Source organism: Petaurus breviceps, unplaced genomic scaffold (genome assembly GCF_028583685.1).
Source record: "Petaurus breviceps papuanus isolate PSGF00001 unplaced genomic scaffold, PetGlider_PUasm1.0 176, whole genome shotgun sequence".
NCBI classification, from domain to species: Eukaryota; Metazoa; Chordata; class Mammalia; order Diprotodontia; family Petauridae; genus Petaurus; species Petaurus breviceps.
Window position 1 is genome coordinate 30,090,786 of NW_027185771.1, and position 23,332 is coordinate 30,114,117.

Here is a 23,332-nt window from a genome sequence, read left to right on the forward strand (position 1 = left end):
AGATAGATAGATAGATAGATAGATAGATAGATAGATAGATAGATAGAGACTGATAGATATAGATGATAGATAGGCAGATATAATATGTTATTTTATATATAATGTTTAATCTATTGTGGCAGAGTAATAAAGAATTTATTGACTGATTATCCTTGTCCAAGCATTGTACTAAATGAGAATTATGTATACAACTACAAATAAAGATATAGTACCTGATCTCAAGGAGCTTACGTTCTAATGTGGCAAGACAATACATAAAAAGCAGTTGAAAAGAAGGAAGGATGTAATGTTATGGAGCATGGTGTCAGTTTTGAGAGTCAATGGTACAGTTAAGAGGGGTATGAAGGATGACCCACTAGGGCTTGTCCCCTCAATGATGGTTCTTAGAAGAAACTCACCATAAAATAAAGGGGGAAATTATCTGAGATCAGGATGTTCCACAAACTGATAAATATTTGGGGGTGAAAAAGTAGCTGAATCATGATGTAGAATACCAGAAAGTCAGAAACACAGTCAGGAAGGGCATGAAGATAATTTATATGATAGATTATGCATGATCATATATTAGGTTGACTGTAATATTATATATGATATTTGATACCAAAAATTACATAAAATTGTATATAATATATAAGAAAGAATATCAAAGCTGATTGATATTCACTGGAATCCACTTTGGTCTCTTCAGAAAACTCTTGTTTTCTTCCTCATTGGAATTATTTTCCTTTGTGTCCTTTGAATTTCTTTCTCTCTGTCTGTCTCTGTCTGTCTCTCTGTCTCTATCTGTCTCTCTCTGTCTCTATTTCTCTCTGTCTCTCTCTCTGTCTGTCTCTGTCTCTGTCTCTGTCTCTGTCTCTGTCTCTCTGTCTCTGTCTCTCTGTCTCTGTCTCTGTCTCTCTCTCTCTCTCTCTCTCTCTCTCTCTCTCTCTCTCTCTCTCTCTCTCTCTCTCTCTCTCTCTCTCTCTCTCTCTCTGTCTGTCTCTCTGTCTCTCTCATTGTCTACCCCAGCTGATTTGCCCTTTATAATTTTAAAATATATGTAATTCAAACCTAGTTCTTTTGTACCTTTGTCATTTTTTGACAAAGAACATGATAGGGATTCTGGTCCTTATGGAAATTTGTGGAGACATCTGTAATAACTGATTTTTATAAAATATCAGCAGATTGAAATAGCAGCATTTTACTTTCCAAGTATTTCTAAATTTCATGGTACTATTTCATTGTAATATTCAGTTGCAAGCCTATATGAAGTGAGATGGCACTCAACTGCAAGTATTTTTAATTTAAAATCCATTAGCATTCCACATAATTAATTAGAATTTTACACTCCAGTGGCTTGTGGTTCCCTACAGAAAATTGAGCACACAGAATATAATTTGATTTAATTTTTGGTCTAGGTTTAATCTACCTGAAACATTTTTTTAATATCTCAAGGGAAATTTTAACTGCTTGAAATTTAGTAATATTTTTGCTAGTAAAATCAGTGAGCTATTCTCTTTTCCTTTGGAATTACCTAGAATGTTCTAAGATTCGGGTTTTTAAATCCTACAAAGACGTAACTCCAAAAATATAAAGTGTAAAGTTTGATTACAACAATATAGGAAGCACCAAATAGTTTAAAACTAATTTTCTTGGTCCAATTTAACAGAACTTTTAAAAATATGAATAGGAAATGTGAGTTCATATTAAACACTGTCAAATCATAAATTCCTTTTTTGTAAATTTTCCTTTGGAAAAATTCCTTTTTAAATTTTATTATTACTTATTGAGAAACAAAATGTATTTATTTGTATATTTATTTGCATCTTCAATCCAAACAGCCAATCTATCACACAGAATATCAACCGATCTGCAAATTACACATTGAAAGTCTTCCTTGAGATTTTTAATTTAACTTAGAATACACACACATGTGTATGTGTATATATATATATGTATTGTGTGTGTGTGTATGGTTAAGTACCAGGTCTTGTTGTGTGGAGTTAGATACAAAGAAAGGCAAACACATAGTTCCGGCTCTTCAGGAGATTCCATTTTAAAGTGGGAGAGAAAATTCAAAAAATTATGTGCTATCATATGTATTGAATGTAAAATGGAGATATTCTCAGAGGGAAAACACTACCAGAGACAATGGGGGTGGGGCTTAATATCTTAAGATGTTGACATTTGAAATGAGTGTAAAAGGAGGTAAGAGAAGCTACAAATTAGATAAAGGAACAAAGCATTTACGGAAAGGGGGAAATCAAATGAAAAAGTTTCATGAATTAAAGACTCTGTGGTTCAGAAAGCCAGTTTCGGTCAGAACTTGAACTTATAATTCTGGTTCCAATTCCATCTCTCTTTATTCACTATCCTAGGATATGTGTGTATATGTGTTTGTACATGCAGATATACATACCTACATAGATATATACACACAAATTCACACATACAAATATAGCTAGATAGAGACAGAGAAAGAGAGAGAAAGATATATAGATATAGACATAGATAAATTAAACACAACCACTTGACAATGCCATCTTCTAATGCCTCATCATAGCATTTATTGGTGGTAACCATGTTCTCTAAGTGGCTTTTACACTGCATTGAAAGATTCTGCCATGCTGAAAGTCTTCAAATATAGTATCAATTTTCAAAGTTCTGGCACTTTAGTAAAGTGCTGATTATCAAGAGTAGGCTGACCAGTTAATGAATTGTTTGGTAATGGCAATTCATAAAACAAAGAAAAATAGAAAATGGACTCCATTCCTGTATGCCTCCTTACTATGGAGGCAGTGATAGTGATAGAGTAGTAAAAAGGAAGACTAGGGATCACACAGCTATAAAATGGCTATGAATGTTACATGAAATATTAGCATATTAAATGTAAATTCCTTGCCCATTGGCCAATGAGTGGACATACTTGGCATTCTCTCTTTTTTTTAATCTAATTTGGGGCAGCTAGGTGGTGCAGTGAATGGAGAACCAGCCTTGGAGTCAGGAGAATCTGAGTTCAAATCCATTCTCAGACACTTAACACTTACTAGCTGTGTGACGTTGGGCAAGTCACTTAACCCCAATTGCCTTCCAAAAATCACGTTTGAAGACAGAGCATAGGAAACATTTGTAAGGATTGTAAAGATTCCTATGAATAAATATTTTCCTCCTATAGACCCATGTACCTCCAGATTTGAATTTTAATCTCAAAACTATTAATATGCAAAATGAGCAATTAAAAACTGAGTGAAATTTATCTGGAAATGAATAAATATATGAAGTGAAAGTTCATGTTTTTTATAACACAATTTTGATTGCACTCGAAATCAATTTTAAAGTGCCTGAAGAAACAGAATGTTCCAAAGATATAGGAAGAAAACATGACTTCATTGCTATAAAAGGTGATAAATAGAATGTAAATAATTACCAACACACACATACATTTATGTGTGTATACTCCCTATCTATGTAAACTTTACATTAGAACAATTTGGGAAAGCATTAATGATAATAGTATTAGAAGAGAACTGACAGACTTCTCCAAATAATATTCTACAGATTAACATCAAAATTGACTAAATAATATATTTAATTCAAGATCCCACTCCATTATTTTTTTTAGTTTATCCTATTCATTTTATTAAAACAAAACACTCAAAAACTGTCCTACAATCAGATGTACAACATCCCTACATTGACATTATTCAAGATTCATTAATTGACATACCAACAGAAACAATTACCTCGTGATTAATATCTAGTGTCAGAAAAATTGAGGAGATGTTTATTTGTTACAAGGGTTTTCAACTCTCCTGGAAAAGAATCAGGACAGATTGTAAAATGAGGAATAATTTCCTAATGACTATGAGGGTCTCAAGATGCTTCTACTTGTGGTTGATGTTATTTTTCCCACACCAAGTAAGCACTAGAATTTCCTACAAGAGATCCAAAAAATAAGCATTAGGTTTTTAAAGTGGACTATCCACACAGGAAAAAAAGTGCCACCTAGATTCCTTGTCATGATAAATGCACAATTGGATTTAAATTTGCAGTGGAATTTTTTTTAATCAAATATAAAATCAATGTGTAGGTGTGTCTGTATGTCTCTCTGTCTGTGTGTGTCTGTGTAAATGTCCTAATGAGGAAAAGCTAAAAGTTTTCCAAATAAGATTAGAGGTAATACAAGGATGACCACTATCACCATATTTATTCAGTATTATATCAGAAATGCTAAGTATAATAAAGTAATAAGAAATAAAATAAAACAATAAGAAAATAAAAAGAAATAGAAAAAATTAAAACAGAAAATAAAGAAACAAAACAGTAACTTTTGTAGATGATATGATAGTATACTTAGAGAATCATAGAGAATTTAAAAAGTTGAAATAATTAACAACTTCAGCAAAGTAGCAGAATGTAAAATAAATCCACATAAATCATCAGCATTTCTATATATTACCAATAAAGTCCAGGAGAAAGAGGTGGAAAGAGAAATTCCAGTTAAAATAAGGGCAGACAACATAAAATACTGGGGAGTCTACGCAGAAAGACAAATCTGAAAACTATATGAATACTATGAAAAGAAACTTTTTGTGCAAATAAAATCACATCTAAACCACTGGAAAATATTCATTATTCACGTGCAAGTAAAGCCAATATAATAAAAATGGCAATTCTCCCTAAATTAATTGACTTATTCAGTGCCATATGAATCAAATTACTAAAAATTCTGTTACAGTAAAAGAAAAAATAACAACAAATTAACCTGGAAGAACCAAAGATCAAGAATATCAAAAAAATATTTTTTGTTAATGTAAAGAAAGTTTGCCTAGTATAAACAGATCTACATCTGAATTATAACATGTTAATCATCAGAACAGTTTGGTACTGGCTAAGAAACTGAGCAAAAAAATCTGTGGAGAAAATAGGTACACAATGAAGAGCAGACAATGATCATACTGTCAAATTTTTGACAAACCCAAAGGTTCAATGTAGTGAGACAAGAAAAAAATTCTGGGAAAACTGGAAAGCAGTTTGACAGAAACTAGGGATAGGCCAACATTTCCACACTGAATGTCAAGTTAAGTTAAAAATTGGTACATGATTTAGACAAAAGGGTTGATATCATAGGGAAATTTGGGAAGCATGGAATATTTTATCCGTCAGTTTTATGGATAAGGGAAAAATTTAGGACCAAACAAGAGACAGAAAACATTGAGGGATGAAATGAATAATTTTTGATTATGTTAAATTTAAAAAGACAGCAAAAACCAAACCAATGAAATGAAGATTAAAAGGAAAGCATGAAATTAGGGATAAATTACAATTAGCTTCTACTTCTTCATTTTTCAAATATATAGAGAAACAAGTCAAATTTATAAGAATACAGAATACTTCTAAATTGATAAATGATCAAAGGTTATGAGTAGGCAGTTTTCAGAAGAAGAAATTAAAACTTCTATTTTCATATTTAAAAATGCTCTAAATCAGGGGTGTCCAGGTAGCACAGCAAGTAAGAGCACCGGCCTGCAAGGGTTATGGGATTTAAAGATCTTCCATGCCCCGTTGGACTTGCTGACGTAGCAGGAAGGGGCGGAGCAAGAGGAAGCGGAAGCCAAGCTAGCGTTCCTGTGGTGGCTGGCGGTGGTGGCGACGGCGGCAGCAGTAGCAGAGGCAGCGGCAGCGCAAAGCCCTTTTTGACTTAGCCAGAATTTCTGCTAAGGACTCCTGCTGAGGACTGCCAGGGGCCGGAGCTGCTGGGAGCACGCTTCCCGGACGCTGGGTGGTTGCTGTGAGTGGGGAGAGGAGGACCTTTGCCTGAGGTAGCCTGTTCTGTTTTAAAGGCTTGAAAATGTGGGTGCTTTCTACTTTATCTACCTGTGCCAATATCATAACTACTCTGATGGCTTTCACTTTCTGGTTTTGGGACTCAGTCTTTTGGTATCTTAATAAATTTTCTAGTTTATTTCCCCATATGGCAAGCCTGATGTATTTTGTAATGGATAATTATATCAGCATATTTGTAATCTCCATAGCCATTGTGAATATGGCATTGCTGATACACGGCCCCAGTGTTGGGATGACCTGGGGATAGAATCTGGGGTCAGACACTTAGCACCCACCCAAAAACACCTGGCCGTGTAACCTTGAGCAAGTTACTTAACCCCAATTGCTTAGGGGCAGCCAGGTGGCTCAGCGAGTAAGTGCACCAAGTCCAGTGTCAGCATGACCTGGGGATCAAATCCGGGCTCAGATACTTAGCACCACACCCAGAAATAACTGGCTGTGTAACCTTGAGCAAGTTAATTAACCCCAATTGCTTTAAAACAAAATGATTTAAATCACTATTTATTAAAAAATGGAAATTAAAACAAACCTGAGGTACCACCTCATAGCTATCAGATTGGCTAATTTGACAGAAAAAGGATGACAAATTTTGAAAAGGATGTGAAAAAAATGGGACATTGATGTACTGTTGGTGGAGTTATGAACTGATGCAAAACTTTCTGGAAAGCAATTTGGTACTAAAAGGGCTAAAAAATATATATGCATACCATTTGACCCTGCAAAACCACCACAAAGTCTGTGTCCCCACATGATTAAAAAGGAAAAGAAATATATTTTAAAAATATTTATAGTAGCTGTTATTGGTGTGGCAAAGATGTGGATATTGATATAATGCCCATCAATTGGGGAATGGCTGAACAAGTTTTAGTATAAGATTGTGATGGCATATAGCTTATGATTATTGTGATAGCTAGGTGGCACATTGGAGAGAGTACCAGGCATGGAGTCAAGAAGATTCATCTTCCTGAATTCAAATCTGGCCTCAGACACTAATTGTGTGACTATGGGCAAAACATGTAACCTTGTTTGCCTCAGTTTCCTTTTCTGCAAAAATATATGAGAAAGGAAATGCCAACCTATTGCATTATCTTTGCCAAGGAAACCTCAAGTGTGGTCATGAAGAATCAGACATGACTGAAATAACTGATCAATAGCAACTGTCATGCTATAAGAAATGATGAGCAGGATAGTTGCAGAAAAATATGGGAAGACATATATCACCTGATTCAAAGTGAAATGAGCAAAACCAGGAAAACATCAAACACAGTAACACCAATATAGCATAATGATTATCTGTGAATGTCATAGCTATTCTCAACAGTAATACACTGATCCAAGGCAATTATGAAGTACTTATATTAAAAAGTGCTCCCTACCTACAAAGAAAGAACTGGTGAAGTCTGACTACAGACTAAAGCAAACTTTTCTTTTCAACTTCAGTTTTGGTCATGTTTTTGTAACATGGTTAATATGGAAATAGGTTTTGCACAACTGCACATGGATAATCAGATTTAATTGATTATATATATGTATATTTTCTTTTTGGAGGAGAGAGGGAAGGGCAACTGGGGTAAAGTCACTTGCCCAAGATCACATGGCTAATAAATAAGTGTTAAATGTCTAAGGCCAGATTTGAACTCAGGTCTTCCTGACTCCAGAGCCAGTGCTCTATTCACTGTGCCACTGAGCTGCCCTGAATTGATTGCTGATTTTAAGAAATCAGCTTTTAAGAAATCAGCTTAACAAGTGTAAGTTAAACTAACAGTGTTAGATAATGATCTGGAAAAGTTGTGGTAGTTTTAGCAGACAATGAGTCAATAAGTCAATGGTGTGATATGTTAGCCCCCAAAGTAAATATGATATTGTCAACTGTAGGTAGACAGGGTACTATACTTGGTGCCAACTTGGATTGATATCAGACTCAAATTATATATATTAGCTTTGAATTCTGGGAAAACTGCTTAAACTCTCTATGTCCTCATTTCCTTTATCTGTAAAATTATTTTGGACTCAGATCCATCCTGGCTTTAAAATGTAAATGCTATGACTTATAAGTCTTTGGACAAATAATATCCTCCTTGAGCCTGCATGTCCCTTGATGAAAAAACTGAAGTTCTAAGGAAAGGAGGGGACAGAGTTGAGAATCTAGATTATATCAAATATATATTCTCTGATCTACATACCTAGAATACTAAGATATATGCCCAATTAATAAAATAAATGATGAAACAAAGTAACTCAGAATGATAATCTCACATAAGAAATCACTTCATCATTACAAGGTCCATTAGTATGTATGAGAAACTTGGTGAATTATTCATTTTTGGACTGAATCCTAATATGAATAACATTTTTTGAGGTAAGTTGTTTTAAATAATCATTAGAGGAAATTACACTGATCTTAAATTTCCATATCTTGGATAAAAATACAGTGATACAAGAATTCTAGTTTTTTTTAGCATCTAAGCACATGGAATCTGCAAAATTCACTGTTACTTAGCATTTTGACTGCTTCTCAATGAAGGCAATTGAGCAGCTCAGTAGAGAAAGCACTGCATTTAGTATCAGAAGATGCCAGTTCAAATATAATCTCAGACAATTATAGTTGTGTGATCCTAAGTCTCAATACTTCTGTTTGGCTTAGTTCAATCATATGTAAACTGGGGAAAATAATTAAGCATATTTTTCAGGATTTTTGTGAGACTCAAATAAAAAGGGTTGTGAAACACAACACAATGCTTGGCATATAATAAATAATTTATGAATAATTATTTAAAGAAAGACAATTGGGGGCTGCCAGGTAGCACAGCGAGTAGGAGCACCAGCCCCAGAGTCGGGATCGAATCCAGGCTCTGATATTTAGCACCACACCCACAAATAACTGGCCGTGTAATTTTGAGCAAGTTACTTAATCCCAATTTCTTGTAAAAAAATAATAAATAAAATAAAGACAAATGAAAGGACATAGTTCTACACATAAAAATTTCAGTAACATATACAAAACCATATAGACACACAATATGCATATCATTTATGTGTCTGTATATATACATATATAGATTATAGGTACATTTCCAAAATTACAAAACAAAACAACCTCAAAATTTTCAAAATCGAAATTTCAGAGTTGCATCATATTATCTCAATCTCAAAATCCTCAGTGAAAAATATACCCAATGCTTGAATAAAACATGATATATTACTCAGCAAAAATAATTTAAGGGTGACTATAAAAAGACTAGTCTCCAGAAGAAGAAAGGAAAATAAATCATTAGTTTATGTCAGTATGTGAATATGCTAACAATAAAGAGGAAAAGTTATGCTGTTTGAATAAACAAAAAACCCTTTTTAATGAAGTAATTGATTTTTTAACAAATGTTTTAGCCACTGCATAGATTCATAATAAAAAGTATTACCCATGATATATGTCTTTTCATTAGTAATAGCATAATGAAAATGACAATTAACTTTTAATGCATTCATTAGCAAAATTGAATATTGAAAAATTAATAAAGCAAAATAATTTCAAAATGGTATCTATTATTAGCATTACAAATATTGGAAAGCAAATTTATAAAAATGAATTGTAATGATAAAATACTCTATTAAGAAAACAGTGCAATGTGACAAATTCTTCACTTTTCTCTTCATTATTTCCCTCTTGTGTTATAAATAAGTAGTACCTCAGAATAGATTCCATAACAGATAAATATTAAAGCCCAGGAATAGACATGAAGCCCATTCTCATTACTGGTTAACTCACCCTAACTTTCTGAATCTAACTCCAGATAGCCAAAATCCAATACAACAGCACAGAACCAGACTCCCCAAAGACAAATGATCTGTCCCATGGGCAAAAGTAAACCATATATCTATTTCAAGGGATAGACAATAAGAAAACAAAGTTATAACCAAGAATCAGATGGGATATGGCTAGCATCCCTCATCCTTTTGGATTTTTAGGAACTCATTCATTGTGTCAATGCCTAGAATCACTACTCTAGAGAAAAAAAAAAAACTCCTCAGGAAATGTTCAGTATATTAGACAATGCCAAGAAAATCACAACTTCTGGGGCTTATGTGCAAAAATACTGAAATCAGTTCAATTCCATCCAATTTATATGCCTTTACTAATTAGTTACAAAGTATGACAAACCTTTTGGAACAAGAGATACAAGGATTAAATGAGTCACAATAAATGAATTTAATTTAAAAATAATAACTGGGATTTATATGAATTGACAAAATACATTTCCATTTTCAAAACTTTAAGAGTAAAAGATTTAATTGAGGCTAAATTTTAATTCAGTCCCCCCAATCTATAGCAGAATTTATCTATAAAAATCATATGAAAATGTTAAGAACTTCATCTAATAATGCCTGTAAAATAGAATATATCCTGAATAATATTGATTTTTAAATGTTCCACAATCCGACAAGTGGACAAAAATCTCTAATGCACTGTTGGTGGAGTTGTGAAGTGATCCAACCATTCAGGAGTGTAATTTGGAATTATGTCCAAAGGCAATTAAACTGTATACCTTTTGATTTAGTAATACAGTGACTTAATCTATATTCCAAAGAGATCATGAAAAAGGAAAAGAACCTATGTATACAAAAATATTTATAGCAGCTCTTCTTGTAGTGGTCAAGAATTGGAAACTGAGTGGATACCCATCAGCTGAAGAATGGCTGGACAAGTTGTGGTATACAAATGTAATGGAACACTATTGTTCCATAAGAAATAATGAGCGAGTGGATTTCAAAAAACCCTGGAAAGACTTGAATGAACAGATGCTGAGTGAAGTGAGCAGAAGCAGGAGAACACTGTATATAGTAATAGCAACCTTGGGTGATGATCCACTATGATTGACCTAATTCTTCTTAGCAATTCAATAACGCAAGACAATTCTAAAAGACTCATAACAGAAAATGTTGTTCACATACAAAGAAAGAACTATGGAGTATTAATGCAGATTGGAGTATGCTATTTTCACTTTTTTTTGGGGGGGGGATTGGGTTGTGACTTTTCCTTTTCCTTCTGTTTCTTCTTTTACCACATGACCTAATGTGGAAATAGATTTACATGATTGCACATGTATATAACCCATCTTAAGTTGCTTGCCATCATGGGGAGGGGGATTGAAGGAAGGAAAGGAGGAAAAAAAATGATACTCAGAATCTTATAAAAATGAATGATGAAAATTATTTAACATGTAATTGGAAAAAATAAAATATTTGCCCCCCAAAATTATATATGCTAAATCATAATAAAAACATGTTCTCATTTTAGTCATGTCTCAAAGAAAGCAAAAAAGAAACGAAAGCAAATTACACTTCAATTTTTACTCAGACTTCATCAGTTCTTTTCTTAGAGTTGAATATTTTTTTTTCATCATGAGTCCTTTGGAACTGTTTTATATCATTGTATTGACGAGAAGAGCCAAGGCTTTCACAGTTGATGACCATTACAACATTGTTGTTACTGTGTACAATGATTTCCCAGTTCTTCTCACATCACATAAATGTTCATAATGGTCTTGCCACATTTTTCTGATAATTCTTCATGATTTCCTACCATCATTTTCTATCACTTGTTCAGCCATTCTCACATTTATAAGCATCCCCTCATTTTCCGATGACTGCCACCACAAAAAACGAGTTCCAATAAATATTTTTGGATGTCATTTTCCTTTCTCTTTGATCTCTTTGAGATACAGACCCAGCAGTAGATATTGCTGGGTCAAAAGGCAAGTACTGTTTTAGAGCTCTTTGCAATAGGCAAGTGGCAAAGCAGCAGGTGTGGATACACTAAGAGCTGGTGTCACAACCCTGCACAAAGGCAGCCCAGGACATAGGGTTGTTTCTCACTGGAAGCAGCAGTGGGATTTGTCAAACCCCTGGGTGTCTGAGCAGCCTTTTAAGGATCACACTGCTGACTTCCTGGTGTGAGGAAAGGGCTAGAAAAAGAACCCTAAAAATTGTCTGCTTACAAAACCCTGGCCTGATTACCACAGCATGTGGAAAATCCCACTCTGTGGTCAAAACACACAAAAAATGTACAAAAATTTTTGCAAAGATGATTCCACTCACCACTGGCACAAATCCAGTAAATCTGAAAAATGAATAGCTCTTGTTGCAAGAGAGCTCAATAGGTATCACATCCAAATGGCAGCCCTGAGTTTAACAAAGCTAGCAAGTGAAGTCCAGCTTGCCAAAATTGGAGCTGGATATGTTTTCCTTGAGTGGTCACAGAGAAGCAGGATGCCATGAAGCCAGCATAGGTTTTGCAATCAAAATTAATCTAGTTAATAAACTGGTTTGCCTGCCAATAGAAGTGAATGGCAGGCTTATGACAATGTGGTTGCCCCTTGCATGAAAACATGCCACCATCATCAGTGCCTAGGCCCCTACCATGATGAACCCTGATGAGGTCAAAGAAAAAATCATGAAGACCTAGAGACCCTTATCATCAATGTGCTGAAAGAGGACAAGCTTCTAATTCTGGGTGACTTTAATGCTAAAGTACGTTCAGACTACCAAACTTGGCAAGGAATCCTAAGAAAGAATGGAATTGAAAACAGCAATGGTCATTTATTACTGAAGATTTCTTCATTTCATTACTTTCTCATCACCAACACTGTATTCCATTTACCTAAATGCAATAAAACTTCATGAATGCACCCTTGTAGCAAACACTGGCATTTAAAAGACTATGTGATAGTAAGGAGAAGAGACCAACAAGAGGCAAGAGTGACAAAGGCAATGTGTGTGGCAGAGTGCTAAAGTGATAATAGACATCCTTTGGAAGCTAAATATTCACATTCATCAAAAGTTACACCCCCAAAAGAAGATGACTACCAGAAGACTTAATATCACCAAATTATATCCCTTCTTTGAGCAGAAAGAGTTTGTTGCTATACTGGAGGGAAAGTTCAGTCAACACTTAGTTGGCAGCAGTGGAGCAGAAAAGGAGTGGGCAGTTTTCAGAGATTTGGTGTACAGCACTTCATTTGCTCATCTGGGTCAGAATACTCTCAAACACCAAGAGTTGGTTTGATGAAAATGATGTGGAAATTCAGGAGCTGTTAAATGAGAAATGATACCTCCATGGGATTTACCTGTGGAGATTCATCCATCTCTAAGAAGGCAACATTTAATTCCATCAAAAGTAAAGTATAAGCAAAACTTAGAGAGATGCAGGATTCCTGGCTCAGTAGGAAGGCAGATGAAATTCAGTTTTATGCTGAGATTGACAATCCAAAGCACTTTTGTGGAACCCTAAAGGCCATTTATGGGTCCAAGACCAATGGTGCATCACAACTACTCAGTTCTGATGGAACCACATTGATTAGTGTTAAGGATATGGTTGTAGAGAGATGGGGTGAACACTTCCATTCTGTTCACAACAGAACATCATCAATAAATGGAGACACCATTGACCATTCACCTCAGGTTGAAGTCAATCTCTCATTAGCTGAAACTCAAACTGAAGAAGAGCTTTTGAATGCCATTAGGCTCCTTTCATGTGGCAAAACACTCAGTGCTGATACAAAAGCTGACTGAAATATTCCAGGTTATGTGGCAAGAGGAGGATATCCCCCAGGAGTTAAAGGATGCCTTCATTTTCCATCCCTATAGAGGTAAAGGAAATAGATTGTTCTGTGACAACCACAGGAGGTCTCTCTCTCTTAGTCATTGCTGGCAAGATTCTTGCCAGAGCCCTCCTTAGTAGACTGATCCTTCACCTAGAAGATGGTCATCTACCTGAGAGCCAATATGGCTTCAGAAAGGGCCAAGGAATAGTTGATATGGTGTTTGCTGCCTGACAACTCCAGAAGAAATGCCAGGAGGAGAACAGAGGTCTGTACAAAACATGTGTAGATCTGATGAAGGCCTTTGATACTGTTAGTCATGAGGATTTATGGAGAATTATGGCAAAGTTGCATTGCCTGGAGAAGTTCATCAGCATTGTATATCAATTTCATGATGGCATATTTGTCCAGGTTCTAGATAAAGGACAATGCTCTTGTGCCTTCCTATGCACCAATGGAGTAAAACAAGTCTGTGTGCTTGCTCCCATGCTTTTTAGCATGGTGTTTTTAGCCACATTGTCAAATGCTTTCATTGAGGATGAACATGGCTGAGGTCAACTACTGCCCTGATGATAAATTCTTCAATTTCAAAAGTCTACATATCAAGACCAAAGTTGAGGGTGTTGGTGCATGATTTTCTGTTTGCAGATGATTGTTCACCCAATGTAGACTCTGAAACTGAGATGCAACAAAGAATGGATCGATTCTCTGCTGTTTGTGCTAATTTTGGACCAACAATTGTAATGGCAAGCACAGAAGTAGTTCAAACCTTGTTTAGGCTATACAATTAACACCTTGTTTCAGTTCAAATTTCTTTTGAGCCTTGTATCAAGTATGTTAAGAAACAGAACATGTGAACCCCACAACTTGTGAACTTTAGAAGTTGTGAACTCCTGGGAAGGAACTAATGACCATATAAGGAGAGCCCCAGGACTAGAGACAGGAGACCTGAGAAGAGGACTCTTATGGTGGCAGAGTAAAAGAAAATACTTCTGGTATCCCGGCACTCTGTTTGTCTGCTTTGCCTGTGTTGATTTTTGTTTGTGATACTTTGTACAGAATCTCTGGGACCTTACTGAAAGCCCTGAAAGAGTATTTTCTAGTTGTATGTTTACAGAAGTCCTGGAGGAGGGTTTTGGAGGTCCTAGGACTTTACTGATGATTTGTGCTGACCTCATGGACCTTGTTTGTGGGTCTGTGTTTATTTCTCTGTTGATGATTTGTGTTGAGTTCTGAGATTTGTTGGTGGGTCTGAGTTGATTTCACAGGCAGATAGTGAATTGATGATGGTGCCAGCAATGTGCATGAATGTTATTGTGGCTCTGTCAAGCTTTGTCTTCCCAGAAACAGACACTGTCAAGGACTTGAAGTGCACTGGACACTGTGAAGTTCAATATGGAATGGGAACTGGATGAAGAACTGGACAAGGAGCTGGACAAGTAACTGGAGCTTCCTGCCTTTGAATCCAACTGACAGTTGGAGCTGGGACCATGGAAGAGGAACATGGAACCTGAGAGCCATCCTTGAGTCAAACTGAAAGAAGACTTTACTTAGAAACTGTGTACTGATTGAGAAGACTATGATTTACTTGTGATCCAGGGGTATATGTTCTCTATATTTTCCACTACTCCTTAAGACGTTACTGAATAGTGACTGATTATTGAATAGTGACTGATGACTGAATAGTGACTGATTTGTAACTTAGTGTGCTCCATGGGTGGAGGACTTTGACTTTTTGTACTTTAGTATTGAATGATAGAGTTCCTAAATGATTGATTGACTGAGTGATTGTACTTTGTTTAAAACTAAGTGACCACTTTGGTCAAAACTATGTGGCCATTTTAGTGATAAGTTGTTGAGTTATTATGTCATTGTGAATGCTGTATTTTGATTTTCTGTGATAAGTTGTAATATTGTGAATGCTGTACCTTGATTTTCTGCGAATGTTTTGCTCTCATTTGTTACTAAATAAATAGAGAGTTTATTATACTATGTAATCAGAATCTTGAAAGCTGTTCACAGCAGCAGTCCTCTGGAAAGCTGTGTGTGCATGTCTTTACAACAATTAATATCGAGAAAACATTGGTGTTCCATCAGCCACCACCACACCATCCATATGTGGAACCATTGGTTACAGAAAATGGAGAAGTTTTAAATGTTATGGATACATTCACTTGCCTTGGTAGTATACTTTCCAGTGATGTACACATTGATAATGAAATTGACACTTGCATTGTTAGAACTAGCTCAGTGTTTTGGAGGCCCTTAAGGAAAGTATGGGAGAGAAGAGGTATGAGACTGGCTACCAAACTGAAGTTCTACAGAGCCATTTTTCTGACCTCATTTATGTGTGCCTATGAAACCTGGACAGACTACCAGTACCAAGACAGGGAACTGAATCATTTCCATTTGAATATTCTGAAAATCACCTGTCAAGATAAGGTACAAAACACTGAAGATATTATTCAAATTAAACTGCCAAGCATTCAAACTCTACTTCAGAGAATGCAACTCCAATGGGCTGGCCACAATGTTTGAATGCAAAACATATGCTTGCCAAAAAGACTGTTTTATGGAGAACTCACACAGGGCAAGCATCCACATGGTGGTCAGAAGAAGCAATACAAGGACACTCTCAAGGTCTCTCTCAAGAACTTTGGAATTGATTGTGTAATGTGGGAGACACTGGCACAAGACTGTGCAGCATTACATGCCCCCATCAGATAACATGCTGTGTTCTATGAGCAAAGCAGAAATGAAACAGTTTAAAGGAAACCCAGGATGTGCAAATTTGGAGAATCCAAATTTGTTCATATGACCTATTTGTGCCAACCTATGGTAGAGCATTCTGAGTTCATTTTGTTCTGATCAACCACAGTTGGACACACGGAAACTTAACTTTAACATAGTGATGTCATTTTGGTCTTCTCTGAGAATGAAGGACAATGACTGACCAAGTAACTCAGGCAGCATTGTCATTTTTTTTATTATATTAGTTCTGCCTACCCATGAGCAACTAATGCTTTTCCAGTTGTTTAAATCTGACTATGTGAAATATGTTTTGTAATTGTGATCGTATGGTTTTTTGGTTTATATTGGTAGATAGAATTCCAAATATTTCATATAGTCTGCAGTTGTTTTAAATGAAATATCTCTTTCTGTCTCTTGCTACTGAGATTTGTTAGTAAAATATATATATTTGTATACATATATAAATGCTGATGATTTATGTGGGCATATTTTATATCCTGCAACTTTACTAAAGTTATTAATTATTTCAAGCAGTTTTTTGGTTGATTCACTAGAATTCTCTAAGTATACCATCTTATGATCTGCAAAGAGTGCTAGCTTATTCTTTTCATTGCCTCTTTTAATTCCTTCAATTTCTTTTTCATTACTTACTGCTTAAGTTAACATTTCTAGTATAATATTGAATAGCAGTGGTGATAATGTACATCCTTTTTTCACCCCTGAGCTAATTGCAAATTCTTCTAGCTTATATTATTGATATGGTTAATTATGCTGATAGTTTTTTTTTATATTAAATCAGCACTGTATTACTGGCATAAACCCCACCTGGTCATAATGTAGTATCCTTGTCATAAGTTGTTGTAATTTTTTGGTTAATATTTTATTTAAAATTTTTCATCTGTATTCATTAGGAAGATTGGTCTATAATTTTATTTATCTGATTTGGCTCTTCCTTGAATAGGTATCAGCACCATATTTGTATCACAAAAATAATTTGGTAGGACTACTTCTTTGTATATTTTTCCTAAAAATTCACATAGCATAGAAATTAATTATTCCTTAAATGCTGGTAGAATTTACTTGTAAATCCATTTGTCTTTGGAGATTTTTTTCTATTCAAATTCATTAATGAATTGTTCATTTCTTTTTTTTCTGAAGTGGGGTTGTTTAAGGATTTTATTTCCTCTTCTGTTGATCTGGGCAATTTACTTTCTCATAAATATTCATCAATTTCACAAATATATTGATAGACTTATTGGCACACAGTTGGGCACAATAGTTACGGATTATTGTTTACCTTCTTCATTGGTGATAAATTCACACTTTTCATTTTCATACTGGTAATTTGGTTTTTCTCCTTTTTTTAAAATCTAATTGATGAAAGGTTTGTCTATCTCATTTTTTTCCATAAAACCAGATTTTAGTTTTATTTATTAGTTCATTTTCTTAATTTCAATTTTATTAATGTCTTCTTTGATTTTCAGAACTTCTAATTTGCTTTATAATTAAAGATTTTTAATTTTTCTTTTTCTACATTTTTAATTGCATGCTCAATACATTGATCTCTTCTTTCTCTATTTTACTTAGGTAAGCATTCAAAGAAAAAAAAATTCCCCAACACTGCTTTGACTGTGTCCCATAAGTTTTGCACTTAATGTCATCTCTTAGATGAAGTTGTTGATTGCTTCTATGATTTGCTATTTTACCCTCTCATTTTCTGGATTACATTATTTAGTTTCAAATTAATTTTTAGTCCATGGCCATTCATTACTTGTTATTTTTATTTCATCATGATCAGAAAAGGTTCCATTTAATATTTCTGCCCTTCTGCTCAGATTGTGAAGTTTTTATTCCCTAATGCATGGTCAATTTTTGTGTAATTGCCATGTAATGCTGAGAAAAAGTATATTCATTTCTATCCACATCAAATTTTCTCCAAAAGTCTACAATATCTAACTTTTTAAAGATTTTATTCATCTCCTTAACATATTTTCTTAATTACTTCATGTTTAGAATTGTCTAGCTCTGAAAGGGAGAGGCCGAGGTCACACAATAGTATAGTTTTTTTTAAAGGTATTTTTTATTTTATTTTATTTTTAAGCAATTGGGTTTAAGTAACTTGCTCAAGGTTACGTGGCCAGTTATTTCTGGGTGTGGTGCTGAGTATCTGAGCCCAGGATTCGATCTCCAGGTCATCCCGACACTGGAGTCAGTGCTCTTACTTGCTGAGCCACCTGGCTGCCCCTAAGCAATTGGGGTTAAGTAACTTGCTCAAGGTTACACGGCCAGGTGTTTCTGGGTGGGTGCTAAGTGTCTGAGCCTGGGATTCGATCTCCAGGTCATCCTGACACTGGAGCCAGTGCTCTTACTCGCTGTGCTACCTGGCCATCCCACAACAGTATAGTTTTGCTGTTGTTGTTTTTTTTTTTTTTCTTCCTGGATCTCTCTTAACTACTCCTCTAAGAAGAGTCTGTATGCTATGCCACTTGTTGCATAAATGTTTGGTATTGATATTGCGTCATTGTTTATGATATCTTTCAGCAGGATGTAGTTTCCTTCCTTTTCTCTTTTAATTAGATCTATTTTTCCTTTTGCTTTGTCTGAGATCATGATTTCTACCCCTACTTTTTTTTTAACTTCAGATGAAAACTAATAGATTGTGCAAAAGCTGTTTTATCTTTACTCTCTGTGTATCTCTCTGCTTCAACTTCATTTCATATAAAAATATATTCTAGGATTGTGGTTTTTAATCCACTCTGGTGTCAATTTATATTTTATCAGGAGTTCATACCATTCCCATGCACAGTTATGATTACTGTGTCTTTCTCTCCATCACATTCCCCCCATTTATGTTTTTCTCTATCCTTTCTCCCTTTCTTTCCTCATCAGTGTTTTGCTTCTGACCTTTGCCTCCCTCAATCTGCCCTCCCTTCTATATGTCCCCCTCCCTTTTCTTTACCTTTCCCCCTGCTACTCCTTTCCTCCCTTCTACTCCTCTTTTTTTTTCTTTCCCCATTCCCATTATACTTCCTATATAGTAAAATAGATTGAATTATCTGTTTAACTCTGGTCTTTTCATCAGGAAGATTTGAAAGTCCCCTATTTCATTGAAGATCCATCTTTTTTCCTGAAAGATTATGCTCAGTTTTGCTGGGTACTTGATCCTTGGTTGTAATCCAAGTTCCTTTGCCTTCCACAATATCATATTCCAAGCCTCCTGATCCTTTAATATAGAAATTGTTAGGTCCTGTATAATCCTGGGATTCCATTATTTTTAAATATTTCTTTTTGACTGCTTACAGTACTTTCTTCTTGAGTTGATAATTTAAGAATTTGGCTAGAGTATTCCTTGGAATGTTCATTTTGTGATTTCTTTCAGGAGGTGATTGATATATTCTTTCAATGACTATTTTGCCCTTTGATTCTAGGGCCTCAGGGTAGTTTTCATTGATAATTCCTTGAAAGATGCTGTCCAGGCTTTTTTTTTTTTTTTTTGTATCATGACTTTCAGGTAGATCAGTAATTGTTAAATTATATCTCTTCAAACTATTTTCCAGGTTAGTTGTTTTTCCAAAGATATATTTCAACATTTTCTTGTATTTCTTCATTCTTTTGGCTATTTTAGACTGATTCTTGACGTTTCATATAGTCATTATCTTCTACTTGCCAAATTCTAATTTTTAATGAATTGTTTTCTCCCATTAACTTTTGTACCTCATTTTCCATTAAGTCAATTGTATTTTTAGAGGAGTTGTTTTCTTCAATAAATTTTGTCCTTCCTTTTCCAAACTGTTGACTCTCTCTTACACATCACTCATTTTCCCCACATTGTTTCTTTTATCTCTTATTTGATTTTTAAAATCCTTCTTGAACTCTTCTGAGGACACTTTTTGGCTTAGGGCCAGTTCCTATTCCCCTGTTGTCCTCTTCTGAGTTTGTGTTTTGATCTTCCCTTTCCTGATAATAATTCTATAGGCTCATGTAATAGTAATATAATTTGATCCCTTGGGATTGGAAAGCACCTAGTTCAAATTAAGCTTCTGTTAAATAAGCAGAATATATGAACGCCTGTTGCTGACACAACAGGAAGGGGCTAAAAAGGGAGGATAAATACTGTATATAAGGAAAAGCCCCTGAGAGGGAGAGTCAGATATTCTTGGAGTAAACTCCATGGAGGCAGAAGCTGCTGCCACCAGCGAGGCTGAAGAAGAGCAGAGGAGGCTAAACAGGAAAGTCTCCCTGCTAAGACTGTAGAGGAATTCTGGGGGGCCAGCCAGAGTTATTGAGGATACTAAGGATTTCTGAGGCCCAGCCAGAGCTACTGAGGAGTTGCTGAGGATTTCTCAGGGCCAGCCAGAGCTGGTTAAGACTGAGGAAGTACTACTTTGATGCCAGTACTTTTTATGAACCTGTTTGTGGCTTTGTTGAACCTTGTCTTCCCAGGTACAGAAACTGTGAAGGATTTGAGATGGACTGGACACTGTGAGCTCCAATGTGGAGCAGGAACTGCACAGAGAGCTGGGCAAGGACCTAGGAGCTGTTTCCCTTTAAACCCAGATGACAGTTTGGTAAATCCAGGTAGGATCTGGGACCATGAAAGGGAATCCATGGAATCTGAGAAACCACCCTGAGTCAAGCTGAAAGAAGATTTTATTTGGTACTGTGTACTGACTAAGAAATTGTAAAATTGTGATGTAGGTGTGGAGGATATGTGTGTTTTCTGATGAATGAATAGTGAATGATGAAGGATGATTGAATTACTGAGTTGATTGTAATTGAATGATTGATTCTTATAGGAATGGAAATTTAGGTTCTTCCCTGCCCCTAGGCCCTTTGATAGGCTTAAATGAACCTTGAGCCTATAGTGGGAGGCTTGTTTTTCAGGAGATACTTTGTGATTGGGCAGTGGGTCAAGAGGGTTGTTACATTCTCTGACCCAGGAGAACCCTATATAAACCCTAATGTGAGGCTTTGTTTTGGGGCTCACTTTGAGAAGTGTTGTGTGATTTGACCAGATGAGACTCTGGACAGCCATTGAGAGCCCCCAGCTTTGAAAATATGGATGTTGATGCTTCCTTCTCTGGTAACTGTTACTAGGTATGGATGTATGTAATGGTCAGACAGTTGGAGGCCTGTCTGCTTGAAATGTTTCTCTGTCTCCTTGTAACTTCTGTCTGTATACTCTGAAGTTCAAGGTGCTGATTTTTCCCCCAGAACTAGGTAAATGATATCTTTGATTGATTAAAGCAAGATTGTTAACCCATTTTGAGTTGTTTTCCTTTAGCAAAACAGATCTAAGAACCTGTGTTGGCAGCCACCCTGAGTATGGTGGGGTGCTTGCTGCTACATTGATTGACTAAATGATTGTACTTATTGATTGATGACTGAATAAGTGATTGAGTAAACTTAGTGTGCCTCATGAGTGGAGATTTTTGACTATTGTACTTGTTGATTGAATTAAGGATTTTGTGAATGCTTGAGTTATTAAATGATCAAATTCTTTGTTCAAAACTTTGTGACCACTGTAGTGCAAACTATGTGGCCATTTAGTGATAAGCTGTTATGAATATTATATTTTGATTTTCTGTGATAAGTTGTAATATCGTGAATGCTGTACCTTGATTTTCTGTGAATGTTTTGCCTTAATTTGTTATTGAATAGAGTGTTCACTTTACTGTATAATCACCTTGGAAGAAGTTCACAGTAGCATTCTTGTAGAAATCTGTTCATGCCTGGCTTTACAGCTCAGTATTCTTTTCTTCTTTTGCTCATATTATTTGCCTGTTTCCTGGATTTTATATTTGAAGTCCCCTGCTGGAGTACAGAGGGTATTATTCCAAGTTTCTTAATTTGTGGCTTTGTGTGCTGGGGCCTCAGGTACTGTCTCTTGGAGGCTGTAAGGGTCTGGCAGCTTACCTGATGCTGAAGTAAGGATCTAGTTGTGGTGTCTGATATGAGCTATGGACAGGTGGAGTTTTTCTGCATTTCCCCAGGGCTACACTGAACCATGTAAAGATCTTGCCACTGGAGGACATCTGCCCACCCTGTACTGAGTTGAAGCATAGGGAGGCTTTACTGATGGAAGACACTTGCCTGCCTGGAGCTGTGCTGATACATGGGGAAGTTGGGCTGCTACAGGATGCCTGCTTGCTTGGAGTTTTACTGAGGCACAGGTAGGGGAGTTCAGCAGCAGGAAGACATCTGCCCACCAGGAGCTATACTGAAACACAAGGAGGTGTGGCTGCTGGAGTATGCCTGCCTGCCTAGGTCTGTGTCCATGTATGTGGTGGTTCTCCAAACTGGAGTCTGCAAGTTACCCTGGCTATGCTAAGGCATGTGAGGGGTCTTGGTGTTGGTGTTTGCCTGCTCCACCACACTAGGCCTCAGGACCTCCAGTTTGTTTCTTTTGATGGGTCTTGCTGTCAGTTTGCTGAGAAACTTCTTTTCCTGAAATGCCCTCCCATTTTACCTTAGTAAAACTGACCTTTCTTGCTGAACTTCCTAATTTCCCAGGCTAAGCCATTTACTATAAGTTGGTAGTATCAACATGCAATGATCCAATCAAAGAAGACCAATTTACCCTCCAATATTTTTGCTCTCCTTAGCATCTCTGCCAAAAATAATAGTTTCACGGTCATTCTGAGTATGCTGCATTCCCATTTGCTATTTACATCTAATGTTAAGTCCTGTGGAAGCCTTATTTCTCTAGCAGAAATTGGATGTGATAAAAATTAATGCCATAAGAAAGTAATATATTCAAGTATTCAAATTCATGAAGATTTCCATATAAATTTATAGTCTCTTAAGCTTCTGCATGTTAACTCAATACCTTTTAACCTTTTAATCGGTAGCATAATCAATAAAAACAATCATGGTTTATTTCAACATTAAAAACAAACCATACCTGATGGCTTTAGAGGTTTGCAATTATATGAACATAAAAACTCAAAGCATACTCGTGGACAGTTAAAAGGAAATGCACATGAGTTTCAACTGAGATATAATTCACAGTTTAAGCCTCTTTTACCTGAAATATCTTGAAAATAATATGAGGTGGGATTTTGGTCTATACTATCCCTCACCATATATGACTCCCCCTGCCATTTTTTCAGAAAAGTCAAATTCAATTGCCAGTGTTACATATGAAGACTGGATATTGC